At 41.1% G+C, this 22320-nt stretch overlaps 1 long non-coding RNA gene across 1 annotated transcript; it reads right to left on the reverse strand.

Annotated features, from left to right (window-relative positions):
- Positions 1–5458: 5458 nt before the first annotated feature.
- LOC144807750 (uncharacterized) lies at positions 5459–6194 on the reverse strand. The gene is made up of 3 exons (XR_013606427.1): positions 6082–6194; positions 5890–5968; positions 5459–5684 (listed from the first exon to the last, which is right to left on the reverse strand). It is a non-coding gene; the product is annotated as an uncharacterized LOC144807750 (long non-coding RNA).
- Between the last annotated feature and the right edge of the window lie 16126 nt (positions 6195–22320).

Below are 22320 nucleotides of genomic sequence, written 5' to 3' on the forward strand. Positions count from 1 at the left end.
AATAATCACGTTAGCACAAAATAGACAATAGAGCACACAACCAGTAATCACTGGTAACAGATAAGTACCACCTACGCAACCCTAACCACCTTAGGAGAATATCACGCAGGGAATCAGGGCCTTACTAGCAACACCTGTACTAGAAAGAACAACCACCTAAGTATCACTATACATTTAGGGGTCTAGCCAAGAACACATTACACATGATGCATCACCACATTCAGAGGTGTAGGGAAGGAAAACACATGATGCATAAACATACATTCAGCCGTGTAAGAACAAGGAACATGACGCATCAAAACACATTCAGAGGTGCAGGACAGGATAATTCACAGAAATTACGTAAGCCACAATCTGTGACTGTCCCCAGGCCAACTGGCCTCTCTGGGGCTAGGACGCCCTCTGTCCCAAATGTCAGGGCCTAAACGGAGCAGCTGCCCACTAAGTGCTGGGCAGCTGTAGCAGGGAGCATGGCACCAGCATGCCTCCTGTGGCTCAAAAACAAAGGGGGGGTGAAGAACACGTGGGAGCCTCGCAGGCTCAAGAAACCCCAGACCCCCTCTGAGCCTCGTGGGCTCGAGAAACAACACTGCTAGCTGGGGGAGCGGCCCGCTGCCAACTGGGGCCGCTCTACCCTTAGTATTGGCCGCAACCGTGAGAGTCCCTCGCGGGGGACTCTGAATTGTAAAATGCCCCCAGAGCCCTTCAGGCTCGAACACAAAATGCGGCAGTCGTTGGAGTGTCTCTGTTGGGGGACTCTAAATCGCCAAAATGCCCCCAAGACGTTGGAGCGGCCTCTGTCAACCGGGCCGCTCTAAGGAACCAGGAAACGGCCGCTAAGTTCACAATCTCACCACTGAGGGGGGGTACCGGCAATGAGCCCCGATGCCCCCCTCTCCTCAAGGCAGCACCGGGACCTTGGAACAACTAAGGGACTCACCGGTCTCTGCAGGGTTCCTCTGGTTCTCCTCCGGTCGGCGGGACGTGCACGCGGGGCTTCACCGGTCTCCCCTGGGCTCTGTGCACTCGGCTTGGCTTCCCCAGACCGGGGGAAACGGAGGAAGGAGTCGGCTGGTCTCCTCTTCTCCGGGGCCTTCTCTCTCGATGCAGGAGCGCGGGGTGGGCTCCCTTCGGCTTCCTGTTGTCCAGCTGGTCCCGCCCCCGGCCTGCCTGACTTCCGGTTCAGAGGGCCGCCAATGGCAGCGCGGCCCTGGGTAGGGAGGCGGGCACAGCACCTCCTAATCGAGCTCCGGGCCGGCGGCGGTGATTTTGAGGGGTAGGTTCCCTCGGCAATTAAATAAAAAGCGAGGTGGGCACTCGCTTGGGCAATAGGCACAAGTACCTGCAACAAACAACCAAAATCGGCACAAGTGCGGCGTGGGCAGCCGCCTGGGCAATAAGAAAGCGCCACCAAGCGCCTAGTGGCAAAACAAAGCGCTCCCAGGCGCTAGTGCAAAATAAAGCGCTCTCAAGCACTAGGGGTCAAACAAAGCGCTCCCAAGCACTTTTTAGAGGCAGAGTCCCAGACAAAGTCCTTCAGGATGTGGGGGGGCAAGGCTGGGCCCAGAGCCAGCTCACAGGGTCCTCCTAGGCAGGGAGGCAATTACCCAGTGGCGGTCCTCCTGGCGCCCAGCAGCAGCCCCCCTCAGGAAAAAGGATCCAGGAAGAGAACAACTTGTAAGGGGACACAGCCCCTTTTTATACAGTGAAAACCTTTGTCTGGGTGCAGGGTGGGAGAGAAACCAGTCACAGCTGGTTTTGGAGCACTCTTGATGTGCTCAGCCACCCTTCCTATTCAGTTAGGCTAGGGTCATCAGTCGCACCACAGGGGGCGGAGCCAGCATTGAGTGGGGAAAGCCCAGCCCTATTCAGGTCCCAGGTTCACCCCTCCCTCACATCAGCATGCTAATCTCTCCACTCCTCACCGGGGCAGACACATCCAGACTCCTGGAGCCAGGCTCACCAGCCAGCTCCAGCCAATCACAGACCAGCACACTTACTGCACACGCACACCCATGTCTAGAAGTGGCACTTCCACACTAGACACATTCACGCCGCTAGGCATCATTGCGCAGCATTCAATCTCATGAGTCCGCACATACCAAACTCGAGCCTGCACTCCCCACACATCAGGAACTAACATGGTCACATACATACCCCATGCATTCCGATGGGAGGGCAGGCCAACCTCACTACATGCACGCACTTTACCCTGGGACACAGGGAAAAAGTGTGCCAAGCTAGAAATCACGAATGCCAGGTCACCATCAAAAGCAAAAAGTTCAGGGGTGAACCAGCCAAAAAGGCCCGGGTCCAACACCTACACTATCCAATACTTACCCTACTATTACACCCCAAAGGAGTTAGAATAATAATTTTAAGCCCTACACTATATAACACTTACCCTACTATTACACCCCCTGGAGTTAGAATAGTAATTTTTACCCCTACAGTATCCAACTCTTACCCTACTATTAAACCCCCCCCCCTGGAGTTAGAATAGTAATTTTAACCCCTACACTATCCAACACTTACCCTACTATTACACCCCCCTGGAGTTAGAATAGAAATGTTAACCCCTACACTATCCAACACTTACCGTACTATTACACCCCCCTGGAGTTAGAATAGTAATTTTAATCCCTACACTATCACCCCCTGGAGTTAGAATAGTAATTTTAACCCCTACACTATCCAACACTTACCCTACTATTACACCCCTTTGGAGTTAGAATAGTGATTAATACTCCTAGGAGTAAATAAATAAATAACTTATTTATTAAAAAAATAATAAAAAATGTTAAAACTCTTGTAAAAATTATTTAAAAAAGATATCTTTGAATTTATGGTTTAAAAAAAATAATAGATAATAATTAATTACTTAAAAAAATATTTTAAAATAAGTTCCCAAGCTTTTACATTGATTGCAATGTAAAGAAATGTCCTTCTTTAATTTCAATAGATGTCTAGGTGAGTGCCGCGTCTTTCTTATTAGAAGTCATTTTAAGAGTAACGCGGGAGGGAAAAGAAGCCTGATGGAGCACCCTAAAGGTAAGAATGTTATTCAAAATTAAAATACATATATTAAAAATTAGTAGTACATTTTCAATTTTATATTTAAAAAAAGAATAGTTACAGTTCGAGAATGTATAAGTTAGTTTATTTTTTAAGAATACTTTATTTAAAATGTTGATAATTTAAATAAATGTTAAAAATAATTAATAACATATCAGTAAACTTTCTTTATGAATAACATTGATTAAGAAAATAAATTAATATTAAAAATAAATAGTAAATAAATTGTCCGTTTTCTTTTTTTGTAGCTCCAGATGACGTAGACGCGTATACGTGAATCACGAAGGCAGCCATTTTGAGGAGCGTCGCCGGACAGAGCAGAAGCAAAGAGACCTGTGCTCAGGTAAGAAACTTTATAAACTTTGTATACAATTGAGAATGATGGTGTGAGTGACATTTATTGCAAGGAGAGAAGAGGGAGGTTTAGATAAGTTTATTATATGTATAGTTGGTATGTTTTCAGCATGTCCCCGACCTCGTTGTTAGTGTATGCCCACATCGAGTCACGTGTTAACTGATGCTTACAAAAAGTGTTTGAAAGTTAGTATTTACTAAGTTTATTTAACTGTAAATAATGAATTTTGATTAAAAAAAAGAAAAAAGATTTTGTTTTCTAAAAAACGGAGCACGAAGAAGATCGATTTTTGATGAATGGATTTATTCTTGGGAAACCAGATTGATTTTTGGGGATTTTGGATTCGAGGATGATTTCAACGTTATTGTTTTTTTTTTTCAATGGAACATTTTAAAACAACTGAGCATTTCGAAGGTTTGGATTTCTTTTTCAACAAAGAAGATGGATCGTTATATCGGTTTTTGTTGGATTCGAGAAAATTTGGATATGGAGAAGAAATATTTTTGGGAATGTTTTTTGGTAAATCGATCTTTTTCAAAAGGATTAATTTTTGGAATGGAGTATTAATTAATTGGAATGGTTTTCTTTTTGGAATATGAGTTTAAAAAAGAAGATTTTCCAAAAGGGTTTTTGTTATGTGGGTTTGAATTTTTAAAAATATTCAAGCTTGGAAAACATGGTTATGGATTGGATTAATAAAGAAAAGTAAAGAAAAAAGAAGATATCTAAGGTAAGTTGACCCGACTTTCATTTTTAAAAAAATGTTTTGAAAAATGGCGATTTAAAAGTGAAGTTATATATTTTAGGGCAAAGCAGGAATGTAATAGAGTATGTAGAGTTAGTAATGTAGAATGTGTGCAACATTATCCAGGTAGTCTGAAGCCACGCACAACAAACATTATTGTAAGGCACCCAATAGTCTATAAGACATTTCTTTTGATCTTTTAGAAATCTGTAGGTTTAGACTACCTGTTAATGCTTGTGACATTCTCATTTCTTGGAAACTTTGCTCCTTCCTCAAAGTTTCCAAAAAATGATAAAATTTGGGGTGAGGTTTGCCAATTGTGTGGTTGAAGGGGTTGTGTCACCCCGCTATGGCATTGTTTATCTTTGCTCCTCCTTCTAAGCAGCTTGAGTAGCAGTTCCACAACTCCACATGGAAACGTGACTTCTTCCTGTGACCCGACCTGCTTAGATGCCCAATCCATGTGTCTTCAAAATAATTTAGTAATGGTGCCAATTTTTCTACATTTGATGTGTAAAAGTCTGATTCTGTAATTGCAGTGTAGTACTCGTCTACACTATCAGGAGGAACAAAGAAAAGTGCAGTTTTTTTTTTAATTCAAATTGCAGTTTGCTATCCGATACGTAATCCACAACTAAGGAGGTGTTTTGTATTTTACCCCAAAATGCCAGGAAAAAGTGGAAAAAACATCCTTGAATTTGGGTATCCGTGTACGTGTTAGAAATAACATTTATTATTGCGAATTCAAAATCAGTAATAATTTTCCTAGGACTTTTGTTTGATGTTTTGGATTTTAACACTGTTAAAAGTTCAGTGTAAGTTGTGGATTGTTTATCAGGTAGCAAACTGTATACTAAGGGAACTACTGTATTGTTAATTTTAGCATGAATAGTGTATATTTGAGTGAATGGATGGGGCGTGCTTTTAAATGTCCCATCCATCATCCAAACATTACTATTCTCTAACTTTGCTAACTTACGGGGTGTGCTAAAGATAATTATTCATTTTTGAGGGTTTTTGTTGTCATGCAGTACGAAAGGTTCGTTAAATATAGAAATAGAGAGTTCGGGAGGATAAGAATATCAGAGAATGTTTGAGGTGTAACTCTTTGAGGGTTACTTGCCTGTTTTTTGCGTTGCATAATTAGTCTCAGATTGGGTATGATGGGCATACTGCTAGCAACATGACTAGGGACATGCTGGGCAACCTCCCTCAAATTGGAACCAGAGGAGTCATTGGAGGTGCTTGCAATATCTTTTATTTAATTTATTGTTTCTCTCACCTCAATCTCCATTGCAGAGGCAGAGTGGTTATGCTCTGTTGTTTTTACAACTGTGTCACCCAGAGTAACCGCTCTGCCTGCACAATGGGTTGAGTAGTATTGCACACACCTCCAATGTCTCCTTGGTTCTGTTATTCTCTCTTTGCAATAAATGTACCTGCATGCTTCAGAAGTCGGTTTCCTTTGCTCGATGTGATATAATGGGCTGTCTTATTCGTTGACATTATCTGAAATGATAAAATATACAAGAAAAGATTGTCAGGATTATTAGTATATAATGTGTTATCATTTTTTTGGTTCTGCTTCTTTTGGAACAGTTTTTTGAAAACACATATATGAAACATGTTCTGCTTGCTTTGTTTATGTTCTGATATTTTGAATTCTTCCTGTTTATAGAAATGTACATTATAAAATTTTTTACGTTTTTTTCACCTTTTTGGTTAGTTGATTGTGCGTTACGATGGATTCTGTTGGTCTGCTTGTTGGTTCGTTGACTTTTCAAAATTTTGTGCTGAAAGATAAAAGGATTTTTTTTGTTACATTTATATTGTCGTTTTGCTATGTTGTTCTATATGGAGCAAAATGGGTTCATTTATTTTCTTTTCATTCCTGAAAAATAATTACCTTTAGTATTTTTTTAGGATGTAGGGAAGATGCTGGTGATTTTCTTTAGAAGGTGTTCCAAAGCTGGTGTTTTTTCTTTGTTGATACAGCTCCGTTGTAAATCTTGTAATCTGTTGTAAGATATAAGATATATATAGAATGTTAATTTTGATTTATTACATCTCTATTTATAGGATTAAAAAAATTGCATTATTTCAAGTTAACAAGGCATTTCATTATATAAAAATGCATTTTTGACAGCAAATATTTGAAAATATTTTTTTTAAAACATAGAGATATCAGTTAAGAAACAGTTGCAGAACTTTACACAATTTTATCATTTTTTTTTCACATTGCTTCATTATTGTACGATTATTGAGTTTATTTTTAAATTATTTACCTTGTCGTTCTTTGATATTGGTTTACTTTGTTCTTTCAATTTAATATTGATTTGGTCAGAAATATTTTCTGTATGCTGGACTTTTGTATAAATGATAGAAATTAGCATTTATAAAAGCAAATTATGAGGTGTAAAAAAACAAAGCAATCATTCGTTTTCCAATATTTAATTTATACAACACTTTACATTTTGTTAAAGAAAAATGACTACAGCATTATTCAATAGTCTTACCTATTTTGGTTACATACTCATTTTTGTAAATTTACATATTTCATAATTAAAACTCCTATTATCTTTTTATTGTGAATGTCACAAAAACATTTATAGTTTTTTTCTGCAGTTTTTATTTTTGCAGCATTAATACCATTTTATTCACACACTTTGGTAGACCATATAAAAATGTCATTAAAAATATCTACAGCACATTTCAGACATTAGCATAATTTTGAAGAAGTTTTTTTGATTATTCTTTTTTCGGAAAATTAATACGAAACACCTTTTTTTTATCATACGACTCTGCTACATTTCAACATTTGAAATGTTATCTTATTTTCCTTTTTGGAACGAAAAGTAACTTTTAAAGTAAAACCATTCAAAATTGTAAATAATTATTTCTCTTACTTTCAAGTTTAGTTATCGTTTTCAAAAATTCCGCTCCCTGGATTAATGTCTGTCAAGTTTGCAAAAAACTGTAAGATAATATATATTCATTAAATTAATTTTTGTTATGGTATATTAATAAAAGTTATTATTTAAGTAGCAATGTATTACACTTACTTGCTTGTTGTGAATGGTTGATTGCTATGCCACTGTGTTAATTCTGTGGGAGAGTGAGAGGCAGCGTTAAAAGCGTGTGCTCTCGGTCAGATGACCACTGATTTCAAAATGGAGGACAACCATTATTTATACCTTTTTGGTGTCTCACCTTTATTTTCGTAAAAATATTCATTTTGATTCTCGTTTTTTGGGGTTCATTTCATATGAGAACTTATAATTTAATTATTTTAAAAAATGTGCCTGTTTATTAGGTTTGTCAGTGTTTACTCCTCCATTTTGTTTGCTGGGGGCTCTATTTCTTGCCATGGAAACTTTTGTGGACTTGTTTTTGAGCAAAGCTAATAAAATGGTGGACCTCTTTCAGCTATTTCGTTACTTTTCTTCGTTGATTATGTTTTTGAAAGATTTGTAAATGTATTTATTATATTTATAAACTAGTTTCTGTTTTCTGATTTAAAAATGTGGTATTTTTATCATCTTTTGGGAGGGTTGAACCATCACCTTCATGTCGATATATGCACCTCCAGGGCTGCAGGCTGTAACGTTCACTGACCTCAGTAGTGCGCTGCTAACTCTGCCGGATGAGCACCTGGTGCTCGGCGACGTTAACTCAATATTATCGGGCTCCCTAGACTGACACCCCCTTCGTCCAACCCCCCAAACCGTGCACTCTTTTTCCAGTTTTCTAGAGGCGATGGGTTTGGTAGATGGATGGAGAACATACAATCCAGACAAGATCAAACACACTTTTCATTCAGGGGCACACAATAGTCTCTCCCGGCTGGATTATATAATTGTCCCACAAGTCACGGAAATCCACAAGATCCGACACCCGGACAGAGGTATATCTGACCACTCCCCTCTATGGGTCTACATAGTCCTAGACCACACACAAGTAGGACGCGTCCACCTTCTAAATCCCTGGTACCTAAAAACCCCTAAAATACTTAAAGAACTTAGTAAATCTATCGACAACTATTTCTTGGAGAATTAACACACCGTTGAGTCCCCACAAATATTATGGGAAGCCTTTAAAACAGTGGTCTGAGGCAAAGCCCTTTCCTTAATAGCAGGATCCAAAAAGAACAAGATAACAGACATCTCAGACGTAGAACAAGAGATCTACCGTCTTGAACAAGACGTGAACTCTGATGTCACTCCTAAAGCCCTTCACTCACTCCGTTTATGTCAGGACGAATACCGGGCACTGGTCACCGACCGTGCCAAAACAATGGGACAAGATAGACTGGGCCGGATATATGACTGGGGAGACAAGGCTGGCAAGCTAATTGCCTGGCTCAATAAAAAAGGAGCATGCCAATAGGCTTGTTCCAGAACTCAGAGACACTGACATGACTCCCATAACAGACCCCCAAGACATAGTTAATCAATTTGCAGTCCTCTTCCACAAAGTCTACAGCTCTGTGGCGCTGTAGTGTAGTTCCTATTATCCCAATAGGCTCTGCGCATTGGAATAATACCTTCAATAGCATAGGCCTAGACCAGACGTTAACTAGGTCTACTACTGTCGATATTAGACTTAAAGTTTTGGGTTTGCCAGCTAGCTCAGAGTTCACTAGAAACTTTCTCGAATAGGCAAGGAGGAGTTGAACCTCCCTGGATAGACAAGAAGGGATTTAGTTTCTGACAACCATAGAACATGACAACTTTGCTCTCCCCTAATCAAGAGTGTATCTCGAGAGTCGTGTGAACAAAAGGCAATTTATTTTACTCAGTCAGTACGTGCATTCTTAGTCTCATCAGATTGTAGAGAAAAGGAAGAGACGGGCGTGTTCAATAAAAGATGTTATTTATTGATCAGTCTCTTTTCTCATACAAGAGAAATGGATCGATATTATTGCAATACTTATGGTTAAGTAAAGTGCATACATTAAAAGCAGAAGTATAAAATAATACTGTAAAAACATTGATATGGTTTCTAAGCCATATGAAGGTTTAAAATGAATCAGATATATTACATACACATATACATTTGACTAATCGTACTCAACTGGTGTTTCTAACTACGCCTACCCCGTGTACCTAACCTAAGTCTAATGCGTGGGCGGGAATAGAAAGTTACTGTTTAAGTTAAGTTTGTTTTGCCAAGTGACTGACTAAAGAATTCTCTGTGAGGGGTCATTCAGTTCTGTACCTGGAATCTAGGATGGATGAGGGATGGTATCTCTCGTCTCTGGCCTCGATATTCCAGGCTGCCTGCGAGGGCTACCCGGAAGCGCCGGAGCTGGATTTCTCGGCAGGAGAATAGACAGCTTCTCGTTCTCAGCGCGTCAGGAAGGCGGGTCTGCGCCAGCGGGGTCTGCTCTGCTCTGGGTTTCGGCAAGTCTGGCTGCTCCGATCTCGTCACCACCGCGTGTGTTTGCATAGGGCAATATCGGTAATATTTATACCTTTAAGGTGCCGAGATTGACGTAAGGATGGACATAGATACGTCAATAAGGATGTCATACGACCAGGTCGTTAGCACATTCTTTTGCTGAAGTTCTCGGTGAAATCAAAACAATGGCCGCAGGGTTTTTCCCAGGTTGTCATAGGTTTGATTTGTTTTGAGAACTCCGTATGCCTTATCAGGGGCTGGAGGAATATCGCTTGTCTAATTAGATGGCAAGCGTTATGACCTAATCAGATAACACGTTCCTGTGCCGTAGTGTGGCTTTATCAGATAACGGTTCCTGCATCATGGGGGTTTTCTGCCTCATGGCATGGCTGCTAGTTAACTTGTTAGTTTGTTAACCAGAATAGGGTCAGGAATAGGGGGATCGATACAGAACCTATAGGAATACATCACACCCACTCCACGCTAACTATGGACATATTTACTAATCTATGCATAGTAAAACATACTGTAGAGTATTGTGTATACCTTACCACCCCAAAATACATAAATGCATTTTGAAATTATCAAATATACGGAAAAAAAGCATTTACATGTATTGTATGCACTCAAGCTGTGAAATAATGCAAAAGTAATCACGCATTTGTATACATTATTGCTAAATGGTATATGAGAATTTACACATGAAATGGCTCTTAATACAGAAAAAAGTTCGAGACCATTCCATCACAGAATAAAAAAATTATGAACATACCAGCGGGCAGCTAATGTCTATAAGCTATCTAAAAGTAGAAATCTTAGTTCTCTAAGAATAGTTCTTACTTTAAGCAGAAGATGGTGTCCCGAAAAATATGCAAAAATATTTTGGGGCTGCTGAAAAAATTGCTGTCCGTGAACTGGAGGGAAAAATGTTCATGGTATTTTGCTTCTCTAGTTGAAGGCCAAATTCAGGGAACGCCGTGTACGAGCTTGCTCAAAAGTCTCTATTTCTGCTCTGGTGAGAACATCATATCATTTAGACTCTCGAAAAAGTTGTCAACAGCTTCCTGGGAGAGTTCCACTAACTCGGAAATAGGTGTAACCATGCATTCGTGCGCATGATTGTCTCCATTGACATTCCAATTTGGATTGCTGACAGAAGGTCGTACCTGATCGATTCTGCTTTCATCTTGAACTTCACTACCCCTTAATCGTAGTGGTGAAGCTTCCACGAATGCCGTCATCAGGATTGGTAGCCGTTGAGGGCAGCACAAAGCATGAGCCTTTGTTGGACTCAACAATGTTTCTGCATCCATTGGCGCATCCGATTGTAGCGTCAGACAGGTGTCTAACACGCATTCTTCTCCGCATAGCAGGCACCTTAATACAGGTAAAACACATCGATGCCACATTGGTCGAAATGAAAGAAACCAAGTCATGTTCAGGTCTCTAAGCCGGGATAGTCCCAGGATTTTTTATATCCGGTCCCGGTATCCAATGGCTAGGATTGTTTCTTCCCTTGTCGCAGGTGTTTTGTCTGTGACATGGTTTGCCATAACAAAATATAAGGACTAAGAATAGGATTCCTGCAATTAGTCCTAAAATGAGGGGACTCCGCCAAAAATCGAATGGACGAAATCTGGAAAAATACCCAGTATGGCTTTGAATGGTGTTAATGCCATCGAAAATACTGTCTTAAATACTTTTGAGACTCCACTGGTATCAGAAATATTTAAGATTTCATTCAGGATTTCTGCGAAATGTATGGGGGAATTAGTCGATAACAATGAATGTATCCCTGCAGTCGTCCTTGCGACTAGGAGATCATACGTTTCTTTTGATGACGTGAGCCTTGTCGGCGTCTGAAGAAGCACTGTTTTCATTCTGCTTAAAGTATCTATTCGAATAGAAGTAATTTTCAAGTTGGGCCATGCCCTTGCCTCCCTGTCTGGAAAGGAGCTGGGGAACAATAAGCGTCCACAGCACTTGACCTTCGCAGTCGTAGTTACGAGATAAGGAGTCCCGGGCATAAGACTACAGCATCTGCGGTCCACAATTAGAATGTAACTCCCATTATAGAGTCTTTGAAAGAATGGTTCTATCTCTGTAGCAGGTGTGCCTAGCTGGTGACATGAAAGGTTATTTGAGTTCCCTTCACAGGCTCCATGCAAACTAATTCCGTTACACAGAAGTGTACCGCTTAGTGACATCGCACAATTATTGCCACTAAGAAACACTTTCTGTCCTTTATTACTGACACATGCATGTGAATAGGGCAGGTTCCATGTTGTTTTAATGTACCCTTTTCCCAATTTTTCGTACATGCCAGCCTGTATATATTTTTGGCAGTATTGAAACCTGAAGGTTGGTATTGGAATATTAATTATCCCATGTATTATCCATTCACTGACAGGTCGTTCTGACATTGTCACTGGTAATCTTTCGAGTTTCTCAATGCTCAGGATTGTATAATCAGCACCCTTCTGGGCCATACTGATTTGTTTATCAGTAAGGTTAAAGATATTGAAAAGTGACGTTGTGTTGATTAAACGCCAAGGCACATAGCCTGAACGCAGATTTTGTAACGTCCAGCCAAGCTGTACAATAGAACGCAATTGAGACTGACCGTGTTGTAACAACAGTAAGTCTTGCGATATTATGTCGATTGCTGAAGACACAATGCTGTCCAGAGAAAAAATTCTGGAGGACAGAGTCATTAACCCATTGTCCACTACAGAAAGTGATTTTTCCAAATTAATACGGTCAATTTCCCGTATCCTTTCTGCTGTCTCAATTTGAGTAACCTTCCAGGCCTCATTGTATGCTGCATATACAGAGGCTGCTATGAAACGCTTTTGACGCTGTTTGCGTGGTCCCATAGTGAAATCACGCAAGTCAGCACCATCGGTAAGTAAAGTTAGGTGTTGCTTAATTTTTGCCAGTGTGGAAGTTTGTAGCCATTGAAGGCATAATTTGCCCACCCTGTAGGTGGTTATTATCCCTGGGTGATGTCTTTGGGGATATCTAGGGTCTGGCCTGGTCATTTTGAACCCCTGTGTTTTGTTCAGGAATCTGTCTTGACAGTTATTAGTATCTGTGGGCCAGATCAACCACTGTTTCCAATCTGGATGTGTTCTGTTTTGGTTTAATACATAGTTTATGTCTATCTCCTCATCTGTAGAGCTATTGCTGTTCATTGTTGGTTTTGGAATAGACGGTTTATTTAAGTCTTTGATTTTGGCTAAGCCAAGACAGGTAGTTTGTTGAACAGTGTCATTTAAAAATATAATTTGTTCTGGGATCATGCAGGCTCTAAACAAAGATTCTATACCCTGTACTTGCCATTCTTTTGTGCCCCAAACACTTTTCAATTCAACATTTTTGTCCCAATAATCAAAACCAAAAGTATTCATTTGTTCAAAGAATGAGTCTGAATATATCAATTTTGTGTTGGTTATCATGGTCTTTGTCCCTGTCTTATTTGACAATTTGAAATAAAATGTTTCAGCATTACTTATGTTAAAACCTGAAAAGTATGAATATTTGTCATAAACGGTTCTTGAGCTTCCTTTTGGAGGGGTTGCACAATGTTCCCATTGATTATAATTTAAAACATTTCTAGATTGTGCAGATCTATGTAAAAAATGGTTACCATAGTGGTTGTAGCAATACATACTATCATAATTTGTAGAACCCTGCAAATAATCATGTTTGGTAAATTTAGCAGACATCACTAAGTCAGACATCATATTGTTTATACTTTCAAAGTCCCAATCATCAGCAAATGTGCTTGGTTTTACGAAGTCACTCAATGAGATTTTAATTTGGTGTGGATATTTCAGGATTTCAACCGGACCATAGATTTCGTAGTCAGTGTTGTCCCATGCTACCCCACCCGGTATAGGATTGGCTGTGAAGTTGACTGAAGAAAGTTCTCTTTTCTTGACGTGTGAAGATGTGTGTGGTTTGAGGATCAAGTTGATTTTCTGACTTGCTGTGTCCATTTTAGCATATTTTCCCTCAATGAAGCGTCCCAAAGTTAGTATCATGATGAGCCAAAGTATGAGGATAAATGCACCAAAACCCACCCAAAATTCAATCCATGGAGAAATCAGATATGTTTCCTTCAGTTGTTTCAAAAGTTCTTTAGCTTTATCTTTAAAGGTTTTTGATGATGGCTGTGTTTTTGATTCAGTGAAGCCTTCGGAGGAATCATCGAAGTTTATGAAGTAGCCGGATGCAGTTCTGTCAATTGTTCCAATTGCTTCAGGATTACTGTTTCTTGCATAGTCGTTTGTTACTTCATTATAGGTTGGTGTGTCTCTGCTAAATGTTTTTATTTGGGTGTTCAGAGGTCTAAGTTCCATTGCATTGTTGCATAGTCCTTGTCGTTCTTCTGTAGGCGTTTCGAATGTGATTAGCCTCTTTGTTAGGACCTCTGTACTGGTAGCGAACCTTGGTGTTCTGCTACTTATGGGGAGTCCACTTGGCCTACTATTTGTTATCGGCCACATGATTGTGGTTTTACCAGGTCGATGGATACAACTCGGTTCTCCTTTTTACCAGCAAGCGGCGGTAGTACTACTGATCTTGTCCCGTTGACAGACAAGACAGGAACTGCTTTTCTGTAAGAAGGCCCAAATTCCTTCTTTACCGCGATCTTTTCTCTGACTAGATCCCCGACTTTTGGAATCCAGACAGGTCTTGCTGGGACAGGTGGTGGTTCTTCAGTGGTTGTTGGCTGCTGTTTCAACTTTATGTTGCTTAGGGCTTTTCTTGTTTCGTTTAAGTCCTGTAAAATAGCCAAACGATCTTTGATATCAAAGCTTTTTTCCTTTACCACTGAAGTCTGACTGTCAAGGTCAGAGATTAACATCCTAGTTCAAAATAATAATTCGTACGGACTGAATCCCCTCAGAGAATTTCTTGGCAGGTTATTTAGACTACGTTGGACACTTATTAGATGTTTGACCCACCCAGCTCCCGAACCTAATATCCTTTCCGTTATAGATTGCTTTATGCCTTGGTTTTTTCTTTACACCATCCCGTATCCCTCAGGAAGGAAGTGAGAAGATTCCCGCTGTGCTATGCTCATTTGGCCATGTTTCCCCTCAGGCTGGAGGGCTAGAGTGAAAACAATGGTCAAACGTAGCATGCTCTTAGCGTATATGCCATTTAGACTCGCAAATCTTTGTATAACAGTCCAGACGTCAGCCGAGTGCTGGTGATCTACATTATAAGTGGAAACTAGCCTGTATATGTTAATCGCAAGCCTCGCTTTTTACTGTTGATTTTTTCTGGAGTGAAACGACACGGTATTACACCGTTTCTCTCACCACTGCGATTCCTGTTGCAGTTGGGGCACTTTTTTACAAACATGGTGTGATGCAGGCTCATGCCTGGCCACCAGTACCTTGATTGTAATTCTTCCAGAGAATCTTTTAGTTTGAGGTGTCTGAGACCCTCGCCCATATGTGCGTCTGCGATTAACAAGTTTCTCCTGTCCATGTTTGGAATCACTCTATCCCCCACTCCAGGGATTCGAGCAAAAGGGACGGAGTTTGCATTGATTATGTATGTATAATTGAGTGGATAGTTGATCGGTAGCGCTGAGCAGTCGCCTTTTGATGACGTTTTCACTGCCAGCACTGTTTCACCGTCAATATACTTCACTGTACGCTTTTTTCGAACTACGGAAGCCGATTTAGTTGCTACCGCTGTGGCTGTCTCAGCCAATGAATTCCCTGCAACGTGAACGCCATCACGCTGATGACTCAGTGAGTGTGTCACGTGAGTCTTTGGTAGTTCTTTTTGTAAAAGAGCTATTTGTTCCCAAAGCAGTTTTTGCTTTATTGTTGCACCTGTGTCATCTTTGTAACCGTTTTGAATCCATGTCTGCAAATCGTTGTTATATGATTTGACGCAGTAATATGAATCGGACACTATAAGTGTCGGGAATTCGCGATCCGCATTATCTAGCGCTATTTTCAATGCTATTATTTCAGTCTGTTGTTCTGAATTAGTTTCTACTGAGTGTGTTTTTGTTAATAGAGGTCTTAGTTTACCTCCGCGCCACACTTCTTTTGTAATCTCACATGTTGGGTTGTATGCTTGTTCTCCCCAAACGGAGGGTTGAGCATGTCCGTCTGTATAGATTACACAAGCGTATTGTCGTAAGGGCAGAATGTCGATTGGCAGAGGGAATGTTCTTTCATATTCTAGATTTTTTAGTTCCTCTAGTTCTGGATCAAAGTAGTAGTATACTTTGTCCGTTGTAATGGAATTCACGCATTGTATCCATTCCGGATTCAATGTTGTTGTTGGTAAATTACACGGTGTTGTTAATGCCTCAAAGGCTGATTCTGCTGTTCTGACTGTGATACGTCTACCGTCAGCTTGATCTTTTTCTCTAGCTATTGCGGTTTGAACTGCATGAACAATTTTTTCTTTAATGCTGAATTTCTGTTCAGCTTCTGTGTACAAGTGTGATTTGAATGCAATTGGTACCTTTTCTCCCTCATTAGAGGTCAGGTATGTGAATCCGCATCTTCCTGGGATGACTCGAATCACAAGATTGCGTGTGTTATCACGTGTTTCTAATTTTGTTTTAATTAGCATGTCTGTTTGTAAGGATCTCAGAATTTCTGTGTGTATTTGAGTCCAATTGGTTCTTTTAAAATCTGGTTTTATTAGATCATAAAGGGGTTTGACCCTTTCTGCGTAATTTGCAATGTATGTTCTTCCGAAATTTAGGAAGCCTAGAATTGACTGTAGGTTTTTTAGTGTTCTAGGTGCTTGGAGTACGGCACATTTCTCTAGAAAATTGTCAGCCAGGCTTTTGCCTTCACTTGATAATTCATATCCTAAGAACAGGACTGTCAGATGGGCAATTCTGGATTTTTTAAAGTTGAATTTGTAACCCTCTGCTGCGAACCCAAGTATTATGGTGTTCACTCTCTTCAAGTGAGTCTCCAAGTCATCATCTGTTAAGTATATGTCGTCGACATACGATAATGCTTCGTCGTCATATGTTTGTAGTAATTCTGTTACTCTCGCTGAGAATACTCCCGGGCTGTTCTTGTACCCCTGGGCTAACCGACAGAATTGTTTTTGAGTGCCATTTATTGAGAATGCAGACAAATATCTGCTCTCTGGTGCTATGTTTTGACAAAAGAATCCATTAGAGATGACTAATGTTGTTTTGTATTTTTTGCGCACTATGTTATTCATTAGTGCAGCACTATGCGAGTTTTGCACTGCAAAAGTTTTGCAACATGAGTTAAGGTGTCGGTAATCCAAAACTAGACGATATGAATTGTCTGGTTTGGAGACCGGAAACAAAGGGTTGTTCATTTGTGAGGTGCAAGTTTCAATCACCCCCTGGTATTCTAGCTGATCTAGGATTTCTTTTACCTGTTTTTTAGCTTCTTGCTTAATTGGGTACTGCCTCTGTGCAGTAGGTTGTGATTTTAACTGGATTTTGTGAGGAGGAGAGTCCTCATCCCATCCTACGTGATTTTTATATAAAGCAGGAGCTAGGGCTACTGCCCGCTTTCTAGCAAGTGTGTATTTTTTATGAATTGGGATGTGATTTGAGAAGGCAGGCATAATTATTTCTTCGCCATGAGGGCAATCCCTGACAAACTCTGGTGGCCAGGCTTTTTCAGCTAGAAGGATGTCATAGCCCTTGGAGAGATTATCCCAAAATAGTCCCCTTATTTTTCTAGTCTTATCCCCCTCTATACGTAAAGTTATTTCATATATTTTGTGAGGTTTGCTAACTCTGGTGTCTGCAGTTTCTACTTGAAGATATTCATTCGTGTCCACTGTCTCCAGATGATTCATAAGGACTTTGCGAGCTATGCTCACTTCTGCTGCGCTGTCTAGCATTGTCTGACCCCATTCTCCGTTTTTCAGTTGTGTCCTCAGTATTCTCGGCATTGTTAACTACCTTGATACTGGCTACCTTCTTTTTTGGAAATTGTAATTTCTTTTTTAGCTGAGCAGGTTCCTTGTCTTTGGACTTGGCATGCTCTTCTCTTTGTTCTGATCGTCCTCTTCTTTCCGATTTCTGCGAGGAAGTCTGAAAAGATTGAGAGGGACGTGTATCAATGTCTTGATATCTATCAGGCTTCTTTATATTATCCCTATTCCTAAGGTTATATCTTTTCCCAGAGGGGTCACTCTGGGGTGACCTGTGTCTTTGGTTCGGAGATTTTTCTCTTCGCCTAGGAGACCTTCCTCTGGACTGGAATTTCTTTTCTTTAGGATTGGATTGTTTGTTTCCATCCCCGCTCTTTTTTTGTGATGTTGAGTTATTATTCAAAAATATTTTTTCAGGACTTTCAATCAGTTGTGGTTTTACTGGTATTCCACCTAATCTATCTCTACCTAGTTCCTCATAGGATTTTTCTATGATTCTGGCAATTTCAGCTGGTTGGTCTGCTATATCTGTCTCTTTTAGCCTCTGGCGGATCGCCACGTTTGCTGCTTCTCCCTTTATGTTGGCTAATAATATAGCCGAGACCTGCTTGAAGTCTTTTAGTAATTTCATACCAAGAGTTAAAGCGGGTTCTGGACCATATTCGTCTTGAATTTGTTTTAGCACATCTGGTATTACCGAAATGGATGGAACACCGTGCGTTTTTGTGTAGATGGAAGCAAAGACTGTACCCCAAGTGTCACAGTCCTCAATGTGTGGTGCGATTCCCATTGGAAGACAGATAGTCAGAATCCTGTGTTTTTCTAACGGGGTGGTGTCTGGAAACACAGCCTCTATTTGGGTGATTTTTTGTGCTAACCAGAATGGTATTTGTTCCCGTTTAGCTGGTACTTTACCTAGGCAGGATTGTATGTTCTGTGGTGTAATTTTATTTGTGTTCCCCTGGTGAGGGGTCAGCTGTGGAATTTTAATTGCTGGCTGAATTGTTGAAGTCCGCATCACATATTGGACTAATTGTCTATGTATCTTTATTAATTGTTTTAGTTGTACTAAAAGATCTGCTGCAGGCATTCTTTCGAACTCTGGATGTGGTGTGTATCCGGCTAGGACCGGCCACGTTGCTCCTGGTCTACCTAAAGGACCGAGCCTGGTGATGTGATTATTGTGTTTTAGGGCGCCATTAAATAAGAGCAGGTGCTCTTGAAATTTAAGTGGTACTTCCACCTCCTCGAAAGGAGTATAGTCTTCAGGAGGTTCCTCTGTTTTGTAATAGTGGAAGTACTTTGTTACAGCATTTGCTGCTGGAAAATGTATCCATGAATAGTATACCTCTGTCTGCCGATATTCGTGTGCCTCAATTGCGAATATGACTGTACCACCTCTAGGTGTCAGTCCATTTTCTATACGTTTTAAGGTTATAGATTTCCTTTTGATGACCGGGATGAGTATTATATCCTGGTCTGCTTCTTGCAGTGCAGTATCAGCTGCTGCGAGTTCAGTTGCTAATCTAACTGCCTCTCTTTCATCATCACTGTCTACCATTTTACCGACAGGATGGTTACTTTGTTTGTTTGCAGATCAGGTTTCTTATGGAAACAAAGATTAGATGCACAATATTTTGGAACGGTTTATGCTTCAACGTTGACTAAACCAAGTACCATACATAGGAGTTTCCTCCTGCGAGGTTTGGCGGATATTACCTCTCACCCACTCCAGACGTCTTTGGAGTATTATGGGAAAAGGGGTCTGAGTGAGAAAGCACGACTGAGTTACTCTAAATGTCTTACGTTAGTTTTATCGCCTTTCCAAACACGTTGGGCGCCATGTAGTGTAGTTCCTATTATCCCAATAGGCTCTGAGCATTGGAATAATACCTTCAATAGTATAGGCCTAGACCAGACAATAACTAGGTCTACTACTGTCGATATTAGACTTAAAGTTTTGGGTTTGCCAGCTAGCTCAGAGTTCACTAGAAACTTTCTCGAATAGGCAAGGAGGAGTTGAACCTCCCTGGATAGACAAGAAGGGATTCAGTTTCTGACAACCATAGAACATGACAACTTTGCTCTCCCCTAATCAAGAGTGTATCTCGAGAGTCGTGTGAACAAAAGGCAATTTATTTTACTCAGTCAGTACGTGCATTCTTAGTCTCATCAGATTGTAGAGAAAAGGAAGAGACGGGCGTGTTCAATAAAAGATGTTATTTATTTCAGTCTCTTTTCTCATACAAGAGAAATGGATCGATATTATTGCAATACTTATGGTTAAGTAAAGTGCATACATTAAAAGCAGAAGTATAAAATAATACTGTAAAAACATTGATATGGTTTCTAAGCCATATGAAGGTTTAAAATGAATAAGATATATTACATACACATATACATTTGACTAATCGTACTCAACTGGTGTTTCTAACTACGCCTACCCCGTGTACCTGACCTAAGTCTAATTCGTGGGCGGGAATAGAAAGTTACTGTTTAAGTTAAGTTTGTTTTGCCAAGTGACTGACTAAAGAATTCTCTGTGAGGGGTCATTCAGTTCTGTACCTGGAATCTAGGATGGATGAGGGATGGTATCTCTCGTCTCTGGCCTCGATATTCCAGGCTGCCTGCGAGGGCTACCCGGAAGCGCCGGAGCTGGATTTCTCGGCAGGAGAATAGACAGCTTCTAGTTCTCAGCGCGTCAGGAAGGCGGGGCTGCGCCAGCGGGGTCTGCTCTGCTCTGGGCTTCGGCAAGTCTGGCTGCTCCGATCTCGTCACCACCGCGTGTGTTTGCATAGGGCAATATCGGTAATATTTATACCTTTAAGGTGCCGAGATTGACGTAAGGATGGACATAGATACGTCAATAAGGATGTCATACGACCAGGTCGTTAGCACATTCTTTTGCTGAAGTTCTCGGTGAAATCAAAACAATGGCCGCAGGGTTTTTCCCAGGTTGTCATAGGTTTGATTTGTTTTGAGAACTCCGTATGCCTTATCAGGGGCTGGAGGAATATCGCTTGTCTAATTAGATGGCAAGCGTTATGACCTAATCAGATAACACGTTCCTGTGCCGTAGTGTGGCTTTATCAGATAACGGTTCCTGCATCATGGGGGTTTTCTGCCTCATGGGATGGCTGCTAGTTAACTTGTTAGTTTGTTAACCAGAATAGGGTCAGGAATAGGGGGATCGATACAGAACCTATAGGAATACATTTGCAGTCCTCTTCCACAAAGTCTACAGCTCTGTGGCGCCACCCCCTGAGGTAGATTCCTCGGACCTTCTTAAAGATATCTCCCTTCCTACGCTCTCGGACACCAACCAAACATTTATGGATAGTGCCCTCACCATTAATGAAATAGTGGTCGTGATATGATTGTTGCACTCAGGTAAAGCTCTAGGCCCCAACGGGATCCCAATCAAGCTTTATAAGCTCTGCCCAGATAAGCTAGCTCCATATCTGAAGTCTGTGTTTGAAGACAGCCTTTTACAGGGATCACTACCACTAGATCAGAGAATTGCAACCAATGTCACAATCTACAAGGAAGGGAAACCCAAAACTGACTGTGCTTCCTACCGCCCTATATCATTGCTAAACGCAGAACCTAAAATCCTAGCAAAAGTGCTTGCCAATAAGATGATCAAGGTAATAGGGGACTTAGTACACCCGGATCAGTCGGGTTTATGCCGAGGAGGAACACTACTCTAAATTTACGCAGATTGCACGGGGTCCTGGGCAGGGTGCCGGCCATACGTGAAGACACAATCATAGTCTCCCTAGATGCCACTATGGCATTTGATACCTTGGAATGGCCTTACCTTTTTGTCGTACTTGCAAAACTGGGGTTTGGGCCAATTTTCAGCCACTGGGTGCGATTATTGAATACCGCGTCGATGGCTCAAATAGTTGTAAACAACAAAAAATCAGAGACTTTCACACTTAGCCGAGGGACCCGCCAAGGGTGCCCCCTCTATCCTTTACTTTTCGCTTTGGCCCTCGAACCGCTTGTGGCGTGGATCCGTAAGGATGTAATAATCTGTGGCATGCGATGGTCACCAGAATGGGAAGACCGCATTTCTTTGTATGAGGATGACATACTTCTATATCTCACGTCCCCCAAGAGATCCCTGATTGCCGTATTCGACTTCCTGGCCATTTTTGGAAGATATTCTAGGTTTCGTGTCAACTGGCAAAAGTCTCTCCTATAAGTCCTTTGGGGGGCCTTCCTCCATTACCCCGGAATTGCCCTATACCGATAGTATCAGAGGACTTTAAATACCTAGGCATATTCATATCTCTTGATCCCTCTGTTAGATACTCCCGTAACCTGGTCCCCCCACTGCAAAGACTCAAAAGTGATATTGCAAACGGGAAGTCAATCCCGCTCTCACTATTGGGCAAAGCGGCCCTCTTTAAAAGATGTCCTTGCCCCGTTTCCTATATGCACTGCAGAACTCGGCTGACCCTGCCCCAAACTCGTACTTTAAAGAAATTGAAGGGCTCCAGCGAGACCTTCTCTGGGGCAGGTGACCGCGTATCGCTTTACAAAAACTTACACTCAGCTGGTATGATGGCGGAATTGGATTACCCGATATTAAAAAATATTACTGGGCAGCACATCTTACAGCAATAAATCATTGTACATATGGTCGCCCTGACAACCCGGGCTTCCTTATGGCTCACTGGCTTCTTCCGAACCGGGCATATTCCCGTGCACTATACTCTAAACCAAACAGATACCCACTCACGGGCCCCACAAACCACACAGTCCAAATCTGGTATTCCGCAATAAAGTTGCTCGGCTGGAACAAGAAGTTGACTCT

Source organism: Lissotriton helveticus, chromosome 1_2, assembly GCF_964261635.1.
Source record: "Lissotriton helveticus chromosome 1_2, aLisHel1.1, whole genome shotgun sequence".
NCBI classification, from domain to species: Eukaryota; Metazoa; Chordata; class Amphibia; order Caudata; family Salamandridae; genus Lissotriton; species Lissotriton helveticus.